Source organism: Rutidosis leptorrhynchoides, chromosome 1, assembly GCF_046630445.1.
Source record: "Rutidosis leptorrhynchoides isolate AG116_Rl617_1_P2 chromosome 1, CSIRO_AGI_Rlap_v1, whole genome shotgun sequence".
In the NCBI taxonomy this organism is placed as follows: Eukaryota; Viridiplantae; Streptophyta; class Magnoliopsida; order Asterales; family Asteraceae; genus Rutidosis; species Rutidosis leptorrhynchoides.
Window position 1 is genome coordinate 164,311,801 of NC_092333.1, and position 24,130 is coordinate 164,335,930.

Genomic DNA, 24,130 nt, shown 5'->3' on the forward strand with positions numbered 1-24,130 from the left:
GGCGTACTCGCATGTTGAAGTTAGTACGTGAGAAAAATGAATCAGGGAAAGCAGAGTGTCGCGGCGCGACAAATGGAGCCGCGGCGCGGCGTTTCGAAAGAATCCAGATCAGAAGCTTGATATAAAATGATCCCAGACCTAGTTATAGGTCGCGGCGCGACGATTAAGGCCGCGGCGCGGCATTCTAGGCAAACTGGTGCCGGATTTTTGTAATATTAAATGAGAAGCAAGGGCATTTTGGTCTTTTCACGTTTGAGCCAGATTTGAGGCTTTAACCTCATCCACTCATTCATTTTTTTTATTTTCTTTTTCCTTTTCTTTCCTATTTTCCTCTCAAAACTTAAAATCCTCAAGTGATTCAAGTGGGATTTTGGAAAGGAAGAAGCGGGTTTTGATCTTTGGTTTAGTTGACAAGTTTGTTCTCCTCGTTCTTAGCTACACGGTGATACTAGTGGAAAGCTCTAACTCCGAATTTCATTTTCGTGTTCATCATTCAAATTTGAGGCTTTTGGCTTGTATGTTCATAGGTGGAACCCATTTAGTTGTTAATTGGAGATTAACACCGATATTCGGGTTTATTATTGTTAAAGGCGGGTTTTGGGTTGGTTAATGATTTAACCATGTTTAAGACTTGTAAATGGTGTACAATCACTAGCATTAGTGATTATTGGTGTTTTGGAGACTTTTAGGGTTTTCGTGGTTGATTAATTTTGACTAGAGTCAAAATTAGGATTTGTTGAGGATTATGACCCGAATATCGATTCGATGAGGTTTGTAAACTTAAAATGGATTAAGTTGAAGTATAAAATCGAGTTAAACATGTTTTGGTGTCAAAACTTGTAAATGGTGAGATTTTGACCTTATGGGTCAAAATTAGGGTTTATGGGCGATTTTGAGAACGATAAGTGTTTAACACTTGTGTTCGGGTTCAATTGGCATTTTAGGACCATTATCACTTGTGTTAGTGATTATTGGTCAGTTTGGGCGCGGTTTATCCTTGGAAGTGCATTTGGATCGAAATTGCACTAAGTGTCGAATTGGGTTGGTTTGTAGATCCAATCTAAGTGTGTTGTTGAATTTGTGATAATGGATTAGGTACTTTCCATTGACGAGTTGCGGATTACTTGGAAGCATTTCTTCAAGGCGACAAGGTGAGTGTTAATATCCTATGTGCATATGTATGTGTAGGATGGGTACGGGTCGGGTGAAGTGATTCTCGGCTATAGAGCTCACTTCACATATAGGTGGATTTGATGGACTTTTGTATGAGTCCAATTGATACGGTTGTGCTTTTTGGTTGACCACCTTTGGCGAGGTACATGCTTGTGTGTACGTTATCACACGTGGTTGTAATTTGGATGTTATAACCCCAATGGCGAAGGGTTGATATTGTTGTGAAGTGGATGACCCCGATGTGGTGGATTTTATAATCCCGTGACCGTGAGTTTTGATGTTGAGAAGAGAATAGCGTGTAGTTCGGATTCACGATGACTCATGTAGTTCGGTCATCTTATTGAGGTAGTAATCTCGTGTGGTTTCGGATTACTAAGGCTCGTGTAGTTCGGCCAACATCGATGTTGCGAAGATAGTAATCTCGTGTGGGTTTGGATTACTAAGGCTCGTGTAGTTCGGCCAATCTTCATTGTGGCGTGTGGTATTCGGTAATGGGTTAAGGGGTTAACCGTATTCGTTTTTTTATTGTTATATATTATTGTAATGTTGTGTTGTAGATAACCCTCCGGGTGTAGCTTATTGGCGTTGTTCACATCGTCGTTGGTGAACTTATACTTGTTGATATCTTTAGCTTGTTGCTTAGAGATCGTACGGTATGCTTAGTGTAGTTGCCTTATACTTGGATGTTTCGGTATGCGGTATTTGATATTTGTGTGGCGTGTCCATTTTATACATATATATGTATGTAGTATATTATCATTCACTAAGCGTTAGCTTACCCTCTCGTTGTTGCTATTTTTATAGGATCGCATGCTTGGCGGCTCGGGTAAGCTTGGGAATTAGAGATCTTGGCTAGGTTGCTTAGAAGATCTTGCTTTTGTACTCGATTAGGATTTGGGTAGCGTAGTCCCAAATCACCATGCTCGGTTTTGTTGGAAACTAAACTAGTCGGGTCGTGTATGTCCGTTTGGACAATTAACTAATGTATTAAATGTTTTAAGGTTATTAAACCTTCTATTGTAATTAAAGATGTTTATGGAAAAACAATTGGGACCTAAAGTATTATTTAACGCGTATTAAAAGGAAAAAATTTTATGGGCCTGTTCTAATACGGGTTGGGTCGTTACACTATGCCGACTTGGGTTGGGAATTTCAACATGTAGTGTACTGTTGATGTAATTGCTCCAAATTTTTGCATGGAATTATGCCCGAGTATAACGTTGTACCGCGAGTCGATTTTGACAATAGAAAATTCTATGTCTGCGGTGCTTTGGAAAGGCAATTTTCCTAGTACAACTTCCAACATGATGGAGCCTACTGGCCAAATTGCAGCGCTGTTGAATTCTGCCAATGGTGAGGTCGCAACTTTCTTTTGCCGGCGGACGCTCTTCGGTAACTGCAAAAAGCGGTGTTTGAACATGACCTCTACTCCTGCACCGGTGTCAGTGTAAATTCGGCCAATTACGCAATTGGAGATGTGTGCCCGAATGATGATTGTTTCAGAAGAAGGGTTGACATCAAATAATGACGGGAAGATGATGGGTTCGTGTTTCCATTCATCTAATGCCCCTGCTTTCTTTCGCTGCCCAATGGCCCATGAGTGAATCACGTATAAGTCGGTCTTTGTTATGTAGTTTGGATTTGCTTCTGCATCGTCTAGCTCGTTAAGGTAAGGAGCGACTAATTTTGTACCTTAGATAGCGCCATTTGATCAAACCAATATCGTGATAGACTAAATAGATCTTGGATTTGAGTGCTTAATTGATGAAAAAGAGGGGATCGAATGTTTTAACTCCAATAACTGTGTAAACCCCGATTTGAAATCTGGATTTCAAGGGCGTAAAACAATCGATGAGATTAATCTTATTCGATCGGGATCGAATAAGTTAATATCTTAGAGAGAAGATTAACTCCGATATCGACCGAAATCTTTATCGAAGTTAGATTTATAGCTGGAGAATGCTACGGTAAGAAATTTTTGGGCAGAGTAACATTAATGCATCCAGTGTTGTGCAATGAATGATTTCGTTCGTGTATTTATAGGTGTTATGAGGGAATGATGACGTGACACATGTCCCTTTCATGGTTATAATAAACTTCACCAGATCTGAGGGCTGACGTGACACATGTCCCTTTCATTGGAATAACAAACAGATCCTAACAAACTTTCCTAGATTCGTGGGCTGACGTGGCGTGTAGCCAATTTAAGTGTTCGTTCCAGGATCACGCGTTTGTTCCGGGACTGTTTGCTTGTTCCGGGACGAGGTGCTTTTTCTGAGACAAAGTGCTTTTTCGGGACAAAGTGTTTCCGGGACTAGACACCTATCTTGTAAAGGTGTGGTAATTCCGAGAGAGTGTGGTGGATCCGTCTATAGTATGACGGACAAATGTCTTGCTCTTGTTTAGACAAAAGGATTCTACCTGTTTGTTGCAAGTGCTTCTTCACGGTATTCTTTTGACCGGGTAACTTTGTAACCGGTTCATAAATGATCTTGTTAGAGATTGTCGGGCACCCGACGTATTTGGTTCAGTAGGCGTTTATTGTGATAATGTGATCCATAATCTCCCCATGTTTTGTACCCGGCTAAGTGATACCGGTGGCCTGCACACTTATCCGGGTAGGATGGGTTTTATGTGTCGTCACGGGCAGCCTTTGTCCGGGACACCTCTTTCCGGATGTGCACATAAATAACCTTCTGATCGGATTACTAAAGTGGGGCCGGGGAGAGGTTCTTTGACCGAGACCGTTCACGCCGGTTATGCTTAAGACAGAACGTTTTCAATAATGTGTCGTTTCGATACGGATCATTTTGCGTATAATCACGGATCATTATGCTTATCATCATTATTGTTTAAAGTTTAGAGGGCATATTTCGATCTTTTTACACTAGACATCACAATTGATAGGACCGGCTCTGGGTACTCTTTTAAATAAAGGCTCGAAAGCAAAATACAACCTAAGGCAACACGGCCCAACAACTAACGAAACAACATCAAACACGAACCTAGTACAAGGCTGAGAATAGAGGGTAGAGGCGGGGAAGCCCTTTTACGAAGCTACACAAAAGCAACAATATAAAATAAAAAACAAGCACCAAACTAGACGCCGAAACTAAATAAAAAAAACACTAATCCAACGAAAAACATTTATCCACTCGAACTAGACCGAGCGAACAAAAACAATACACATCACATTATTCACATCCCTTCTACGTTAAAGTATTGAGTTATTAAATGTCTGTCAAAAAGCTAATTAAATGCGCTATTTAGCATATGTTTTGTAATAATTCATTAAAGATTATCCATATATTAATTATATACGTGTACATAACAATAATACTCTGTAAGTGTATAATCGAATTTTAATTTCAATTATCATCCTATTTCAGTTTGTTACTGACATGGTATGAAATTGATAATTCGATAGTGGATTCAGGAAATCTCAATTAAGATCAGACGAGAACTTCAAATTGTTTTTAGGAAAAAAAAATCATTTTATGGATATTATAGAGAATGTGTGTAATTCCGTAAGTTTTTATTTGAAAGCAAAAACACAAAACAGAAATTCATAAATCAGCTATTTAGCGGTTGAAATGAATGATGCAACCCTTTACTTTTGGCAGAAAAATATGTTTAGAGCGTATTTTTAGATTACGTTATTGTAAAACAACTTTGTTTAATAATCATTTTTAATGAACAACGTCAATGATATAAATTACTCTATTAACTTTTTGCAAAATTAAAAAATAATATATTTGTTTGATAACTTTTTTTTTTCTTGGACATCAGTTTTGGGATCACCCAGGGGGACTAAACCACCCACGGGTTCATCTCCCGTAGTTGCATAACCTGCCCCAACTACTTTCCTGGAGGAAACCCGAATCAATCCAAAGGCATAGCCCGGACCAACGTTTGATAAGTGTTTTTTATATAAACTTTAGAGAATATTATTTGAAATTTAAGTGTTAAATGGTTAATAAAGTATTTTAACTCTGGATAATTCAACACTAAATTCTGAAATGCTCGGTACCATAGGTCATTAAGAGGTAAGAAACAAAGGCGTTAAATGTTGAATGGTTCAGCATTCAGCACGATAACCACTAATTAAGAAGTAATTATAAAAGCACCCATAAATGAGACTCACCAATAGGGATGACAATGAATACTCGATCCAGTGGATATCCATCCGATCCACCCGATTATTCGTGGATATGGACAATTTAAATGGATATGAATATGGATGTGGATGAAAAAATTTCATCCATGGTTGAACCCGTTTTCACCTGAAATAATTAAATATATAAATTTATCACTCAAATTAGTATCATTTATGTAGTGATATTTCATTAATTATATTCATATTCATCTTTCTTTATATTTTCTCTAAAAATATAACTTTCTTCTTATATTTTGTTTTGTTTAAATAATCAAATGTATTTATCGTACCTTGATGGTTCAAATGTGATTCCATGTAACTAAAAGTAAGTAACTTACATGTCGACATCTTTACACGTTTAATAGGTTAGCTATTGAATATTTGTTATATAGATTAGTAAAATGTGACTGTCGATCGCATAAAATATTAAAAATATTACTTTTGATCGTATATACTGAACTACCGCTTATAATTGTTAAAAATAAAATAAATTTAAACGGATATGGATAATTATCCATTAACCCGCTTCACCCGACGGATATTGATATGGATTGATGAAAAGTAAAAAAAAAATAAATGGATATGGATATGGATACGGCCTCACCCGATCCATATCCGATCCATTGCCATCCCTACTCACCAACGCCAGCCTCGATTTGTGTCTATATATATAGTGTCTAGAATTGTTAGTGCTACAACTCACTTTTGATTCATAAACTGTAACATAATGGCAAGCGTACTCGAGTTTCTTGAAAGCAAAACTATCTTAGTCACAGGTGCTTCTGGATTTCTTGGCAAAAGTAAGGAACTTTTTTATATTCTTATTAATAATTTGTTGCCCTGCCTTACATGAAAATGTTATAACTTTAATTGTACGTATATATAAATGTAAAGTCTTTATAGAGAGGATACTAAGGGAACAACCAAATATAAAGAAATTATATCTTCTTATAAGAGCTTCAGATTCAAACTCAGCCTTGTTGCGTTTGCACTCAGAGGTATATATAATATATGAGTCATAATATATATTGTAATACATTTTCTTTATTTTGTGATCAACTAACATGTCTTATATATGGATGAAAATATATGTAGATCTTTGGGAAGGACTTATTTAAGGTAATAAAAGAGAGATACAGCACAACATTCCAAGCATTGATATCGGAGAAAATTAAGCTAGTCACTGGTGATATCAGTTTAGAAAATTTAGGAGTGATGGACGTTGATTTGTTAAATGAAATGCGGACACAAGTGAATGTTGTTGTCAACTCTTCTGCAACTACCAAGTTGGACGAAAGGTATCGTTCATCGTTCATGCCTATTAAATGACCTACTTTATATGCCAGCATAACTTAACTGGGCTTAAACTTTGTCACGGTTCGTACATATTAAATGACGGATAATTCACGTGCCAATCGGTTATAGTAAGAAACATCAAGTTGAAGGTCTTCTTATTAGCAACTTATCTTTAACCTTGTCACGGTTTATAATCTTAATTATGTTTGGGAATTAAAACCCTTTTTGTTATGTATTTAAACGTTGGTAGAGTCGTTTGTAACCATTCAATTACTCATAACCGAGTTTCACTCCGTTATTGTACCTTTGATAATCTTCATTGCTTAATGAAGGTATCTTTATCTTTCAATATAAGTATAAAAAAAAAAAAAAAAAAAAACCCTTAACTGGCCTTCCTAATTAGCTGCCACGGGTTCCAAGGGTCCTTTTAATACCATTGGTAAAGGCCCATGTTATAATAAGTTATTCGTATTTTCACCTAAAAAACATTACTGTCTAAGGTCATTTTCAACAATCACTATACTTTCTTGTAAAAATGACTGTCGTACAACGTAATGTCAGTACTTTCTCAAATTTGCTTTAAGAACTAATTAAAAATTTAATATTTGTCATCTATGGCGTACTTTCTAAAAAGCTAAAACGCATGTATTATTTAATTCAAACAAGTTTTTTTTTTTAATAAAAATACTTATTAAATTCAACTTAAAGTTACACTACTATTTTAAAAGACTCACATAATTAAATGGATTAGAGAAAGTTAGAAATGGTTCAAACTTATACCGGGTAGCGTGTTGGAAGAAGACCCTTACATTTGATATTCTAGTAAGTTTTTGAACATATATTTTGTGCTTGAGAAGTAGGAACTAGAGCGTTTGATTTTGATTGTTTTTCTGCCATTGTTAAAGGATTGTGTGAAAATGAAATAGCAAGTGTAAAAGTATGAAAGGATTGGGTGGAAAATGTTATAAGATAGTATGTATATGCATAGTGAAAATGTGAAGTAGTAGCTGGGAAAAAGTAAATAAAATGTGGAAGGGCCGTAGTGTTAGTTTCAAATTCTTATTTTATTAACATTTATATTTATATTTATATTATTTAATAAATTCCAACCGCTGACAATTGGTCTAACCCTTTGTTCTCAATTTTGTCAAATAATTACGGAAAGGAGCATGAGCGCTGTCAAACGATGCCCATGGAGGGCGATCGAGGGCAACTCCCATATTGAAACCAACAGGAACGATATAACTCATAGCTAAACAATATATATACATATCGAAACCATTAGGAACGATCTAATTCATAACTAAAGAATACATATTTCTTTAGAACGGAAAAATATATATAAAAACGCTTAGCTAGAAGCTAAGAAAAAAGTTACAAGGAATACAAAGGGGAGTGTGACCACGAAGTCCATTTTAGCGAGGACTTGCGGTACCTCTAAAAAATCCAGTTAAAAGATGATGGTACAATGTAATCAAAAACATAAGATTTCCTAGTATTATGATCTTTGAAGATGATGCCGTTTCTAAGCTTCCAAATGTGCCAAAGGGTCGAAATTGCCACCACATTAACTATGAAACGTTTGTTGCCTTTCTGCGAAAATGAGTGAATCCATGACCATAAGTCTTCCATAGTATCCAAGAGGGGAATAGTGATGTCGAGCTAGGAACCAATCTTACACCAAATTTGGTAGCTAGTGTCACATCTAATGAAGAGATGATTCCGGGATTCTTCTGAGACATAATATAGAGGGCATCAGTCTAGCAGTCTATTTCTACAAAGATGTTTCTATGTTGGAGGTATCTGATCGTAGGAAGAGGGTCGAGGTTGAAGCGCCAAATGAAGATGTTAGCTTTAATTGGGATTGTTTTGCACCACATAGATGAGACATGGCTCGGGATGGATACCTGACTTTCAATTAAACGTCTCGCTTTCGAAACGATGTATTCGTTGCCATTAATGGCCATAAACAATACATATACATTACATATCATATCATAGTTAAATAATACTCACAAATGAACCCCGCATAAATAAAATACCCGTCACAGAAATAGATGGCGGATGAGAAAGGCAAAGGGGGTTATGACAGAAACCATAACCCCTCTGTACTTATGATATATGAAGGTCATAACTGAAGTGTCCCGTTCTTATTGATTAAAAAGTTCCATATTAATTGATTTCGTTGCGAGGTTTTGACCTCTATATGAGACGTTTTTCAAAGACTGCATTCATTTTTAAAACAAACCATAACCTTTATTTCATAAATAAAGGTTTAAAAAGCTTTACGTAGATTATCAAATAATGATAATCTAAAATATCCTGTTTACACACGACCATTACATAATGGTTTACAATACAAATATGTTACATCGAAATCAGTTTCTTGAATGCAGTTTTTACACAATATCATACAAACATGGACTCCAAATCTTGTCCTTATTTTAGTATGCAACAGCGGAAGCTCTTAATATTCACCTGAGAATAAACATGCTTTAAACGTCAACAAAAATGTTGGTGAGTTATAGGTTTAACCTATATGTATCAAATCGTAACAATAGACCACAAGATTTCATATTTCAATACACATCCCATACATAGAGATAAAAATCATTCATATGGTGAACACCTGGTAACTGACATTAACAAGATGCATATATAAGAATATCCCCATCATTCCGGGACACCCTTCGGATATGATATAAAATTCGAAGTACTAAAGCATCCGGTACTTTGGATGGGGTTTGTTAGGCCCAATAGATCTATCTTTAGGATTCGCGTCAATTAGGGTGTCTGTTCCCTAATTCTTAGATTACCAGACTTAATAAAAAGGGGCATATTCGATTTTGATAATTCAACCATAGAATGTAGTTTCACGTACTTGTGTCTATTTTGTAAATCATTTATAAAACCTGCATGTATTCTCATCCCAAAAATATTAGATTTTAAAAGTGGGACTATAACTCACTTTCACAGATTTTTACTTCGTCGAGAAGTAAGACTTGGCCACTGGTTGATTCACGAACCTATAACAATATATACATATATATCAAAGTATGTTTAAAATATATTTACAACACTTTTAATGAGCTGTCCTCGTTAGTAACCTACAACTAGTTGTCCACAGTTAGATGTACAGAAATAAATCGATAAATATTATCTTGAATCAATCCACGACCCAGTGTATACGTATCTCAGTATTGATCACAACTCAAACTATATATATTTTGGAATCAACCTCAACCCTGTATAGCTAACTCCAACATTCACATATAGAGTGTCTATGGTTGTTCCGAAATATATATAGATGTGTCGACATGATAGGTCGAAACATTGTATACGTGTCTATGGTATCTCAAGATTACATAATATATAATACAAGTTGATTAAGTTATGGTTGGAATAGATTTGTTACCAATTTTCACGTAGCTAAAATGAGAAAAATTATCCAATCTTGTTTTACCCATAACTTCTTCATTTTAAATCCGTTTTGAGTGAATCAAATTGCTATGGTTTCATATTGAACTCTATTTTATGAATCTAAACAAAAAAAGTATAGGTTTCTAGTCGGAAAAATAAGTTACAAGTCGTTTTTGTAAAGGTAGTCATTTCAGTCGAAAGAACGACGTCTAGATGACCATTTTAGAAAACATACTTCCACTTTGAGTTTAACCATAATTTTTGGATATAGTTTCATGTTCATAATAAAAATCATTTTCTCAGAATAACAACTTTTAAATCAAAGTTTATCATTGTTTTTAATTAACTAGCCCAAAACAGCCCGCGATGTTACTACGACGGCGTAAATCCGGTTTTACGGTGTTTTTCGTGTTTCCAGGTTTTAAATCATTAAGTTAGCATATCATATAGATATAGAACATGTGTGTAGTTAATTTTAAAAGTCAAGTTAGAAGGATTAACTTTTGTTTGCGAACAAGTTTAGAATTAACTAAACTATGTTCTAGTGATTACGAGTTTAAACCTTCGAATAAGATAGTTTTATATATATGAATCGAATGATGTTATGAACATCATTACTACCTCAAGTTTAGTAGGTAAACCTACTGGAAGTGACAAGAAATGAACTAGCTTCAAAGGATCTTGGATGGCTTGAAAGTTCTTGAAGTAGGATCATGACACAAAAACAAGTTCAAGTAAGATTTTTACTCGAATTAAGATAGTTTATAGTTATAGAAATTGAATCAAAGTTTGAATATGAATATTACCTTGAATAAGAAAGATAACCTACTGTATATAACAAAGGTTTCTTGATCTTAGATGATTACTTGGAATGGATTAGAAAGCTTGGAAGTAAATTAGTAAACTTGAAGGGATTTTTGAAGTGTTCTTGAAGTGTTCTTCCTATGATGATTATAGCTTGATTATTGAAGTGATTTTTGATGAAGATGATGATTAACTACTGGAAAAATACGTTCATAATAGTGTGTGTGTGTGTTGAGAGAGAATTAGAAAGAGAATTGGAAGTGAAATGGAGTGAATGATGAGTGGTAATTGGTGAGTGGTGAGTGGGGTTAAAAGGAGTTCTAGTTAGTTGACTAGCTCATGGTAGAAGTTAAAATTGATTAGTCATACATGACATAATCAAGAGTGGAATCCCATGCTAGTTCCTATTGGTATATACTCATAGTAAGTACGTTTTGAAGCTGTGTATAATACGGGTAAGAATACGACTAGAATTCTTGATGAAAGAAAAGAATGGAAAAGTAACTGTAACCATTTTCGTTAAGTATGAGTGTTTTGATATATGTCTTGAAGTCTTCCAAAAGTATTTTAATACATCTAAATACACTACATGTATATACATTTTAACTGAGTCATTAAGTCATCGTTAGTCGTTACATGTAAGTGTTGTTTTGAAACCTTTAAGTTAACGATCTCAATTAATGTTGTTAACCCATTGTTTATTATATCTAATGAGATGTTAAATTATTATATTATCATGATATTATGATATATTAATATATCTTAATATGATATATACACATTTAAATGTCGTTACAACGATAATCGTTACATATATGTCTCGTTTCGAAATCCTTAAGTTAGTAGTCTTGTTTATATGTATATAACTCATTGTTAATATACTTATGGAGATACTTACTTATCATAATCTCATGTTAACCATATGTATATCCATATATATATCGTCATGTCATTTTTACAAGTTTTAACGTTCGTGAATCGCCAGTCAACTTGGGTGGTCAATTGTCTATATGAAACATATTTCAATTAATCAAGTCTTAACAAGTTTGATTGCTTAACATGTTGGAAACATTTAATCATGTAAATATCAATCTCAATTAATATATATATAAACATGGAAAAGTTTGGGTCACTACAGTACCTACCCGTTAAATAAATTTCGTCCCAAAATTGTAAGCTGTTGAAGGTGTTGACGAATCTTCTGGAAATAGATGCGGGTATTTCTTCTTCATCTGATCTTCACGCTCCCAGGTGAACTCAGGTCCTCTACGAGCATTCCATCGAACCTTAACAATTGGTATCTTATTTTGCTTAAGTCTTTTAACCTCACGATCCATTATTTCGACGGGTTCTTCGATGAATTAGAGTTTTTCGTTGATTTGGATTTCATCTAACGGAATAGTGAGATCTTCTTTAGCAAAACATTTCTTCAAATTCGAGACGTGGAAAGTGTTATGTACAGCCGCGAGTTGTTGAGGTAACTCAAGTCGGTAAGCTACTGGTCCGACACGATCAATAATCTTGAATGGTCCAATATACCTTGGATTTAATTTCCCTCATTTACCAAATCGAACAACGCCTTTCCAAGGTGCAACTTTAAGCATGACCATCTCTCCAATTTCAAATTCTATATCTTTTCTTTTAATGTCAGCGTAGCTCTTTTGTCGACTTTGGGCGGTTTTCAACCGTTGTTGAATTTGGATGATCTTCTCGGTAGTTTCTTGTATAATCTCCGGACCCGTAATCTGTCTATCCCCCAATTCACTCCAACAAATCGGAGACCTGCACTTTCTACCATAAAGTGCTTCAAACGGCGCCATCTCAATGCTTGAATGGTAGCTGTTGTTGTAGAAAAATTCTGCTAACGGTAGATGTCGATCCCAACTGTTTCCGAAATCAATAACACATGCTCGTAGCATATCTTCAAGTGTTTGTATCGTCCTTTCGCTCTGCCCATCAGTTTGTGGATGATAGGCAGTACTCATGTCTAGACGAGTTCCTAATGCTTGCTGTAATGTCTGCCAGAACCTTGAAATAAATCTGCCATTCCTATCAGAGATAATAGAGATTGGTATTCCATATCTGGAGACGACTTCCTTCAAATACAGTCGTGCTAACTTCTCCATCTTGTCATCTTCTCTTATTGGCAGGAAATATGCTGATTTGGTGAGACGATCAACTATTACCCAAATAGTATCAAAACCACTTGCAGTCCTTGGTAATTTAGTGATGAAATCCATGGTAATGTTTTCCCATTTTCATTCCGGGATTTCGGGTTGTTGAAGTAGACATGATGGTTTCTGATGCTCAGCTTTGACCTTAGAACACGTCAAACATTCTCCTACGTATTTAGCAACATCGGCTTTCATACCCGGCCACCAAAAATATTTCCTGAGATCCTTGTACATCTTCCCCGTTCCAGGATGTATTGAGTATCTGGTTTTATGAGCTTCTCTAAGTACCATTTCTCTCATATCTCCAAATTTTGGTACCCAAATCCTTTCAGCCCTATACCGGGTTCCGTCTTCCCGAATATTAAGATGTTTCTCCGATCCTTTGGGTATTTCATCCTTTAAATTTTCCTCTTTTAAAACTCCTTGTTGCGCCTCCTTTATTTGAGTAGTAAGGTTATTATGAATCATTATATTCATAGATTTTACTCGAATGGGTTCTCTGTCCTTCCTGCTCAAGGCATCGGCTACCACATTTGCCTTCCCCGGGTGGTAACGAATCTCAAAGTCGTAATCATTCAATAATTCAATCCACCTACGCTGCCTCATATTCAGTTGTTTCTGATTAAATATGTGTTGAAGACTTTTGTGGTAGGTATATATAATACTTTTGACCCCATATAAGTAGTGCCTCCAAGTCTTTAATGCAAAAACAACCGCGCCTAATTTCAAATCATGCGTCGTATAATTTTGTTCGTGAATCTTCAATTGTCTAGACGCATAAGCAATCACCTTCGTTCGTTGCATTAATACACAACCGAGACCTTGCTTTGATGCGTCACAATAAATCATAAAATCATCATTCCCTTCAGGCAATGACAATATAGGTGCCGTAGTTAGCTTTTTCTTCAATAACTGAAACGCTTTCTCTTGTTCATCATTCCATTCAAATTTCTTCCCTTTATGCGTTAATGCAGTCAAGGGTTTTGCTATTCTGGAAAAGTCTTGGATGAACCTTCTGTAGTAACCAGCTAGTCCTAAAAACTGGCGTATGTGTTTCGGAGTTTTCGGGGTTTCCCACTTTTCAACAGTTTCTATCTTTGCCGGATCCACCTTAATACCTTCTTCGTTCACTATGTGACCGAGGAATTGAACTTCTTCCAACCAAAATGCACACTTTGAAAATTTAGCGTACAATTCTTCCTTCCTCAATACTTCTAACACCTTTCTCAAATGTTCACCGTGTTCTTGGTCATTCTTTGAGTAAATAAGTATGTCATCAATGAAAACAATGACAAACTTGTCAAGGTATGGTCCACACACTCGGTTCATAAGGTCCATGAACATAGCTGGTGCATTAGTTAAACCAAACGGCATGACCATAAACTCGTAATGACCGTAACGTGTTCTGAAAGCAGTCTTTGGAATATCATCTTCTTTCACCCGCATTTGATGATACCCGGAACGTAAGTCAATCTTTGAATAAACAGACGAGCCTTGTAGTTGATCAAATAAGTCGTCGATTCTCGGTAGTGGGTAGCGGTTCTTGATGGTAAGTTTTTTCAACTCTCGGTAGTCGATACACAACCTGAATGTACCATCTTTCTTCTTGACAAACAAAACAGGAGCTCCCCACGGTGATGTACTTGGTCGAATGAAACCACGCTCTAAAAGTTCTTGTAATTGGCTTTGCAGTTCTTTCATCTCGCTAGGTGCGAGTCTGTAAGGAGCACGAGCAATTGGTGCAGCTCCTGGTACAAGATCTATTTGAAATTCAACGGATCGATGTGGGGGTAATCCCGGTAATTCTTTCGGAAATACATCGGGAAATTCTTTTGCAATGGGAACATCATTGATGCTCTTTTCTTCAGTTTGTACTTTCTCGACGTGTGCTAGAACAGCATAGCAACCTTTTCTTATTAGTTTTTGTGCCTTCAAATTACTAATAAGATGTAGCTTCGTGTTGCCCTTTTCTCCGTACACCATTAAGGGTTTTCCTTTTTCTCGTATAATGCGAATTGCATTTTTGTAACAAATGATCTCTGCTTTCACTTCTTTTAACCAGTCCATACCAATTATCACATCAAAACTCCCTAACTCTACTGGTATCAAGTCAATCTTAAATGTTTCGCTAACCAGTTTAATTTCTCGACTCCGACATATATTATCTGCTGAAATTAATTTACCATTTGCTAATTCGAGTAAAAATTTACTATCCAAAGGCGTCAATGGACAACTTAATTTAGCACAAAAATCTCTACTCATATAGCTTCTATCCGCACCCGAATCAAATAAAACGTAAGCAGATTTATTGTCAATAAGAAACGTACCCGTAACAAGCTCCGGGTCTTCCTGTGCCTCTGCCGCATTAATATTGAAAACTCTTCTGCGGCCTTGTCCATTCGTGTTCTCCTGGTTCGGGCAATTTCTATTGATGTGGCCCGGTTTTCCACATTTATAACAAACTACATTGGCATAACTTGCTCCGACACTACTTGCTCCGCCATTACTCGTTCCGACACCATTTGTTCCTTTCGTTCTATTAACCCCTGGTCCGTAGACCTCACACTTCACCGCGCTAGGACCATTTCTTTTACACTTGTTGCAAAATTTGGTGCAGAACCCCGAGTGATACTTTTCACACCTTTGGCATAGCTGCTTCTGGTTGTTGTTGTTTTTGCGGTTATTATTGTTGTTGGGATGATTGTTATAGTTGCTGTTGTTGTTGTTGTTATTGTTGTTGTTGTTGTTGTTGTTGGGCCGTTTGTTGTAGTTGCGATTGATGTTGCGATTGTTGGGATAATTGTTGCGATTATTGTTGTAATTGCTGTTGTTGTTGTATTGGTGATTCTTATCACCGTTTTCCTCCCACTTTCTTTTGACTTGCTTCACATTGGCCTCTTCAGCAGTCTGTTCTTTAATTCTTTCTTCAATATGGTTCACTAGTTTGTGAGCCATTCTACATGCCTGTTGTATGGAGGCGGGCTCGTGTGAACTTATATCTTCTTGGATTCTTTCCGGTTATCCTTTCACAAACGCGTCGATCTTCTCTTCCTCATCTTCGAATGCTCCCGGACACAATAGGCACAATTCTGTGAATCGTCTTTCGTACGTGGTAATATCAAATCCTTGGGTTCGTAACCCTCTAAGTTCTGTCTTGAGCTTATTGACCTCGGTTCTGGGACGGTACTTCTCGTTCATCAAGTGCTTGAATGCTGACCACGGTAGTGCGTACGCATCGTCTTGTCCCACTTGCTCTAGATAGGTATTCCACCATGTTAACGCAGAACCTGTGAAGGTATGCGTAGCGTACTTCACTTTGTCCTCTTCAGTACACTTACTTATGGCAAACACCGATTCGACCTTCTCGGTCTACCGTTTCAATCCGATCGGTCCTTCGGTTCCATCAAATTCCAAAGGTTTGCAGGCAGTGAATTCTTTGTAGGTGCATCCTACACGATTTCCTGTACTGCTAGATCCAAGGTTATTGTTGGTATGTAGCGCAGCCTGTACTGCAGCTATGTTTGAAGCTAGAAAAGTACGGAATTCCTCTTCATTCATATTCACGGTGCGTCGAGTAGTCGGTGCCATTTTCTTCAAAATAGTCAAATGGAACAAGTTAATCATACAAAATATTAAGAGTAGTTAATAGTATTTCGTAGCATAATATGAACTCATTTATAAAAGCTTTTTCTTCATATTAGCGTTTTATAAGTTTAAATTCGGGTAGTACCTACCCGTTAAGTTCATACTTAGTAGCTAATATACAATTCAACTACTACAATTCTATATGAAAAACTGATTATAATAATATTTCGCGTTCAAACTTTTACACAATATTTTACAAACTTACAATACCGCTTATTTTACATATAGCATGAAATATAGCACACAATAAATTTGATACAAAATGGTTGTGAAGATAATTCTAGCTAGTACACAAGTCGTTCAGCAAAGGCAATAAAGACACGTAATTCATACGTCCAGAAACAAGTCATTCTGGTTTTACTAGGATTACTTCCCATCCTTGGTCTTGTGGAACATAACCGTTATGGCCGTTGATAAGACATCGTGTTGTAACGTCGTCAAAGGGACGAGGGTTACGTAATGTCCAACAGTCCCGTAACAATCTAAAAACCTCATTTCTTACCCCAATTACCGACTCCGTCACTTGTGGGAACGTTTTGTTTAATAGTTGTAGCCCGATGTTCTTGTTCTCACTTTGGTGAGAAGCGAACATTACTAATCCGTAAGCATAACATGCTTCTTTATGTTGCATGTTAGCCGCTTTTTCTAAATCACGAAGTCCAATATTCGGATATATTGAGTCAAAATAATTTCTTAACCCATTGCGTAAAATAGCATTTGGGTTCCCCGCAATATATGCGTCAAAGTAAACACATCGTAACTTATGGATTTCCCAATGTGATATCCCCCATCTTTCGAACGAAAGCCTTTTATAAACCAAGGCATTCTTGGAACGTTCTTCGAATGTCTTACAAACTGATCTCGCCTTAAATAGTTGTGCCGAAGAATTCTGACCGACTCTAGACAAGATTTCATCAATCATGTCTCCGGGTAGGTCTCTTAAAATATTGGGTTGTCTATCCATTTTGTGTTTTTATACTGTAAAATAGACAAGAGTTAGATTCATAAAAAAAATACTTATTAATACAAGCAATTTTTTTACATATATCATAAAGCATAAGCACACTATATTACATATATTACACCACACGAATACAACTATCTTATTCCGACTCGCTTGTTTCTTCTTCTTCGGTTTTGGTTCGTTTTGCCAAGTTTCTAGGGATATATGATGTTCCCCTAATACGAGCCGTCGTTGTCCACATTGGTTTAGAAAAACCTGGTGGTTTAGAGGTTCCCGGGTCATTGTTACAACTTAAGGACTTCGGGGGTTGACGATACATATAAAGTTCATCGGGGTTGGAATTAGATTTCTCTATTTTTATGCCCTTTCCCTTATTATTTTCTTTTGCCTTTTTAAATTCAGTTGGGGTAATTTCTATAACATCATCGGAATTCTCATCGGAATCTGATTCATCGGAGAATTGGTAATCCTCCCAATATTTTGCTTCCTTGGCGGAAACACCATTGACCATAATTAACCTTGGTCGGTTGGTTGAGGATTCTCTTTTACTTAACCGTTTTATTATTTCCCCCACCGGTTCTATTTCTTCTTCCGGTTCCGATTCTTCTTCCGGTTCCGATTCTTCTTCCGGTTCCGACTCTTCTTCCGGTTCCTCTTCGGGAACTTGTGAATCAGTCCACGAATCATCCCAATTTACATTTGACTCTTCATTATTATTAGGTGAGTCAATGGGACTTGTTCTAGAGGTAGACATCTATCACATAATATCAAACACGTTAAGAGATTAATATATCACATAATATTCATATGTTAAAAATATATAGTTTCCAACAAAAATGTAAGCAATCATTTTTAAAGAAAACACGGTCGAAGTCCAGACTCACTAATGCATCCTAACAAACTCGATAAGACACACTAATGCAAATTTTCTGGTTCTCTAAGACCAACGCTCGAATACCAACTGAAATATCCCGTTCTTATTGATTAAAAACGTTCCATATTAATTGATTTCGTTGCGAGGTTTTGACCTCTATATGAGACATTTTTCAAAGACTGCATTCATTTTAAAACAAACCATAACCTTTATTTCATCAATAAAGGTTTTAAAAGCTTTACGTAGATTATCAAATAATGATAATCTAAAATATCCTGTTTACACACGACCATTACATAATGGTTTACAATACAAATATGTTACAACAAAATAAGTTTCTTGAATGCAGTTTTTACACAATATCATACAAGCATGGACTTCAAATCTCGTCCTTATTTAAGTATGCGACAGCGGAAGCTCTTAATAATCACCTGAGAATAAACATGCTTAAAACGTCAACAAAAATGTTGGTGAGTTATAGGTTTAACCTATATATATCAAATCATAATAATAGACCACAAGATTTCATATTTCAATACACATCCCATACATAGAGATAAAAATCATTCATATGGTGAACACCTGGTAATCGACATTAACAAGATGCATATATAAAAATATCCCCATCATTCCGGGACACCCTTCGGATATGATATAAATTTCGAAGTACTAAAGCATTTGGTACTTTGGATGGGGTTTGTTAGGCCCAATAGATCTATCTTTAGGATTCGCGTCAATTAGGGTGTCTGTTCCCTAATTCTTAGATTACCAGACTTAATAATAAGGGGCATATTCGATTTCGATAATTCAACCATAGAATGTAGTTTCACGTACTTGTGTCTATTTTGTAAATTATTTATAAAACCTGCATGTATTCTCATCCCAAAAATATTAGATTTTAAAAGTGGGACTATAACTCACTTTCACAGATTTTTACTTCGTCGGGAAGTAAGACTTGGCCACTGTTGATTCACGAACCTATAACAATATATACATATATATTAAAGTATGTTCAAAATATATTTACAACACTTTTAATATATTTTGATGTTTTAAGTTTATTAAGTCAGCTGTCCTCGTTAGTAACCTATAACTAGTTGTCCACAGTTAGATGTACAGAAATAAATCGATAAATATTATCTTGAATCAATCCACGAACCAGTGTATACGTATCTCAGTATTGATCACAACTCAAACTATATATATTTTGGAATCAACCTCAACCCTGTATAGCTAACTCCAACATTCACATATAGAGTGTCTATGGTTGTTCCGAAATATATATAGATGTGTCGACATGATAGGTCGAAACATTGTATACGTGTCTATGGTATCTCAAGATTACATAATATACAATACAAGTTGATTAAGTTATGGTTGGAATAGATTTGTTACCAATTTTCACGTAGCTAAAATGAGAAAAATTATCCAATCTTGTTTTACCCATAACTTCTTCATTTTAAATCCGTTTTGAGTGAATCAAATTGCTATGGTTTCATATTGAACTCTATTTTAAGAATCTAAACAGAAAAAGTATAGGTTTATAGTCGGAAAAATAAGTTACAAGTCGTTTTTGTAAAGGTAGTCATTTCAGTCGAAAGAACGACGTCTAGATGACCATTTTAGAAAACATACTTCCACTTTGAGTTTAACCATAATTTTTGGATATAGTTTCATGTTCATAATAAAAATCATTTTCTCAGAATAACAACTTTTAAATCAAAGTTTATCATAGTTTTTAATTAACTAACCCAAAACAGCCCGCGGTGTTACTACGACGGCGTAAATCCGGTTTTACGGTGTTTTTCGTGTTTCCAGGTTTTAAATCATTAAGTTAGCATATCATATAGATATAGAACATGTGTTTAGTTGATTTTAAAAGTCAAGTTAGAAGGATTAACTTTTGTCTGCGAACAAGTTTAGAATTAACTAAACTATGTTCTAGTGATTACAAGTTTAAACCTTCGAATAAGATAGCTTTATATGTATGAATCGAATGATGTTATGAACATCATTACTACCTTAAGTTCCTTGGATAAACCTAGTGGAAAAGAGAAAAATGGATCTAGCTTCAACGGATCCTTGGATGGCTCGAAGTTCTTGAAGCAGAATCATGACACGAAAACAAGTTCAAGTAAGATCATCACTTGAAATAAGATTGTTATAGTTATAGAAATTGAACCAAAGTTTGAATATGATTATTACCTTGTATTAGAATGATAACCTACTGTAAGAAACAAAGATTTCTTGAGGTTGGATGATCACCTTACAAGATTGGAAGTGAGCTAGCAAACTTGAAAGTATTCTTGATTTTATGAAACTAGAACTTTTGGAATTTATGAAGAACACTTAGAACTTGAAGATAGAACTTAAGAGAGATCAATTAGATGAAGAAAATTGAAGAATGAAAGTGTTTGTAGGTGTTTTTAGTCGTTGGTGTATGGATTAGATATAAAGGATATGTAATTTTGTTTTCATGTAAATAAGTCATGAATGATTACTCATATTTTTGTAATTTTATGAGATATTTTATGCTAGTTGCCAAATGATGGTTCCCACATGTGTTAGGTGACTCACATGGGCTGCTAAGAGCTGATCATTGGAGTGTATATACCAATAGTACATACATCTAAAATCTGTGTATTGTACGAGTACGAATACGGGTGCATACGAGTAGAATTGTTGATGAAACTGAACGAGGATGTAATTGTAAGTATTTTTGTTAAGTAGAAGTATTTTGATAAGTGTATTGAAGTCTTTCAAAAGTGTATAAATACATATTAAAACACTACATGTATATACATTTTAACTGAGTCGTTAAGTCATCGTTAGTCGTTACATGTAAGTGTTGTTTTGAAACCTTTAGGTTAAAGATCTTGTTAAATGTTGTTAACCCAATGTTTATAATATCAAATGAGATTTTAAATTATTATATTATCATGATATTATCATGTATGAATATCTCTTAATATGATATATATACATTAAATGTCTTTACAACGATAATCGTTACATATATGTCTCGTTTAAAAATCATTAAGTCAGTAGTCTTGTTTTTACATATGTAGTTCATTGTTAATATACTTAATGATATGTTTACTTATCATAGTATCATGTTAACTATATATATATATCCATATATATGTTATCATATAGTTTTTACAAGTTTTAACGTTCGTGAATCACCGGTCAACTTGGGTGGTCAATTGTCTATATGAAACATATTTCAATTAATCAAGTCTTACCAAGTTTGATTGCTTAACATGTTGGAAACATTTAATCATGTAAATATCAATCTCAATTAATATATATAAACATGGAAAAGTTCGGGTCACTACAGTATATACTCATAGTAAGTACGTTTTGAAGCTGTGTATAATACGGGTAAGAATACGACTAGAATTCTTGATGAAAGAAAAGAATGGAAAAGTAACTGTAACCATTTTCATTAAGTATGAGTGTTTTGATATATGTCTTGAAGTCTTCCAAAAGTATTTTAATACATCTAAATACACTACATGTATATACATTTTAACTGAGTCATTAAGTCATCGTTAGTCGTTACATGTAAGTGTTGTTTTGAAACCTTTAAGTTAACGATCTCAATTAATGTTGTTAACCCATTGTTTATTATATCTAATGAGATGTTAAATTATTATATTATCATGATATTATGATATATTAATATATCTTAATATGATATATATACATTTAAATGTCGTTACAACGATAATCGTTACATATATGTCTCGTTTCGAAATCCTTAAGTTAGTAGTCTTGTTTATATGTATATAACTCATTGTTAATATACTTATGGAGATACTTACTTATCATAATCTCATGTTAACCATATGTATATCCATATATATATCGTCATGTCATTTTTACAAGTTTTAACGTTCGTGAATCGCCAGTCAACTTGGGTGGTCAATTGTCTATATGAAACATATTTCAATTAATCAAGTCTTAACAAGTTTGATTGCTTAACATGTTGGAAACATTTAATCATGTAAATATCAATCTCAATTAATATATATATATAAACATGGAAAAGTTCGGGTCACTACAATAACGGACAAAAACTTAGCAAAGGGAGTGGATTTAGCATATAACATGAGATTTTCCAAGATACAACCAAGGAGAACAAAAGAATCAATACCTACGCCTCTAGTACTATTATTCATATGAATAGGTTGATGGAAAATCGTGTGTACTTTTAAATTTTATAAACGCAGCGGAACGATAAAAATTAACATATGTTTTTTTATTTTCATAAATAAAACTTTCGATTAAACATTCACACGATTAACGATTCCCAACAAGATCCAATTACACCACTAATAATTGTCAAATAATAAATTCACAAAGTGGAGTTTAGATATACCTTCGCGAGCGATGCAAAAACGGTAGAAACAATTGTCCACATCTAGATTGAAACAGATATTCAAAGTGCATAAATATCTCTAAGGTTGATCCACACAGCACGTCAAGGAAACACCGGAGACTGCTAGATCTTGAATCACCAAATAACCAAATAATATAAAAGCAAACAAAAACAAACTCACTTTGCTTTGTTTGTTGCGTGACACAACAAGTGCCAAACAAAACTCTTTACTTTGTTTCTTTTGTGGCCGATGCTCACAGTCTAAAAGAAAAGAACAAAACCACAATGATTTTATTCTTGCTATAATTCTTTTGCGCAAGAAGCCTAGAGCAAAAATATTATGGCTGTCTTTTGTTGTGGCTATCTAATCAACAACAATAATGGCCAACAACCCTTATTGTGATTTGTTGTGCCATAAAAAAAATAGAAAACGATGGAACCCTTCTTTTATTGTTTTTGCGGCTATCTTTTTTTTTATCAACGTAATGACCTTTTTATATATATATATATATATATATATATATATATATATATATATATATATATATATATATATATATATATATATATATATATATATATATATATATATATATATATATACTCCATAAACCCTTCTTATTGATATTCTGTAGCCGACAGTTTAATGGGATAAAAAAAGTTATTTTATTAATCATAAACAAAATAAGTCCATTTAATATTTTGTGAATTTAACGTTCCACTGAGTCTTTTATATTTAATTAAATCATATTTAATTAAACTATATATTTTTTTTAACTATAGGTTATAATTATGTATCAACAATATATAATAATTGATGATTATAAATATGTATATACGATATATACATATAACCGGATATCTAAGTGCTAAAGTGTGTGACCCCATAGGCCTGTATATAAGCGGTAGTATAGATTTTTGTTTTGACGTGCACACTAAGTCAACAAACTCCCACTTGTGCATGCCATAACATCTAGAAAATTATACAGACATATATTGGCGTCTAGCAACACGTCAATGCCCCCGAAAATATACAAGTGTTTGTTTCAGCTAAACGAACTATCATTATTATTAAAATGATTTAATGATTGAGTGTCTAATGTCCCTTTATTACCGATACCAAGTTTACATGAGACATGGATCTAGTCATTCTCATTTGTCAACCAGTTTCGTTTCTCGATCTAGGAAGACTGAATGTGATCACCAAGTTAAAATTGATCATCAATTAATATAGCTTGAA

General features: G+C 34.7%; 1 pseudogene; it reads left to right on the forward strand.

The window, feature by feature from the left end:
• The first annotated feature begins 6,056 nt into the window (after window positions 1–6,056).
• The window catches only part of LOC139891006 (fatty acyl-CoA reductase 3-like), a 30,062-nt pseudogene continuing 11,988 nt past the window's right edge, over window positions 6,057–24,130 (forward strand).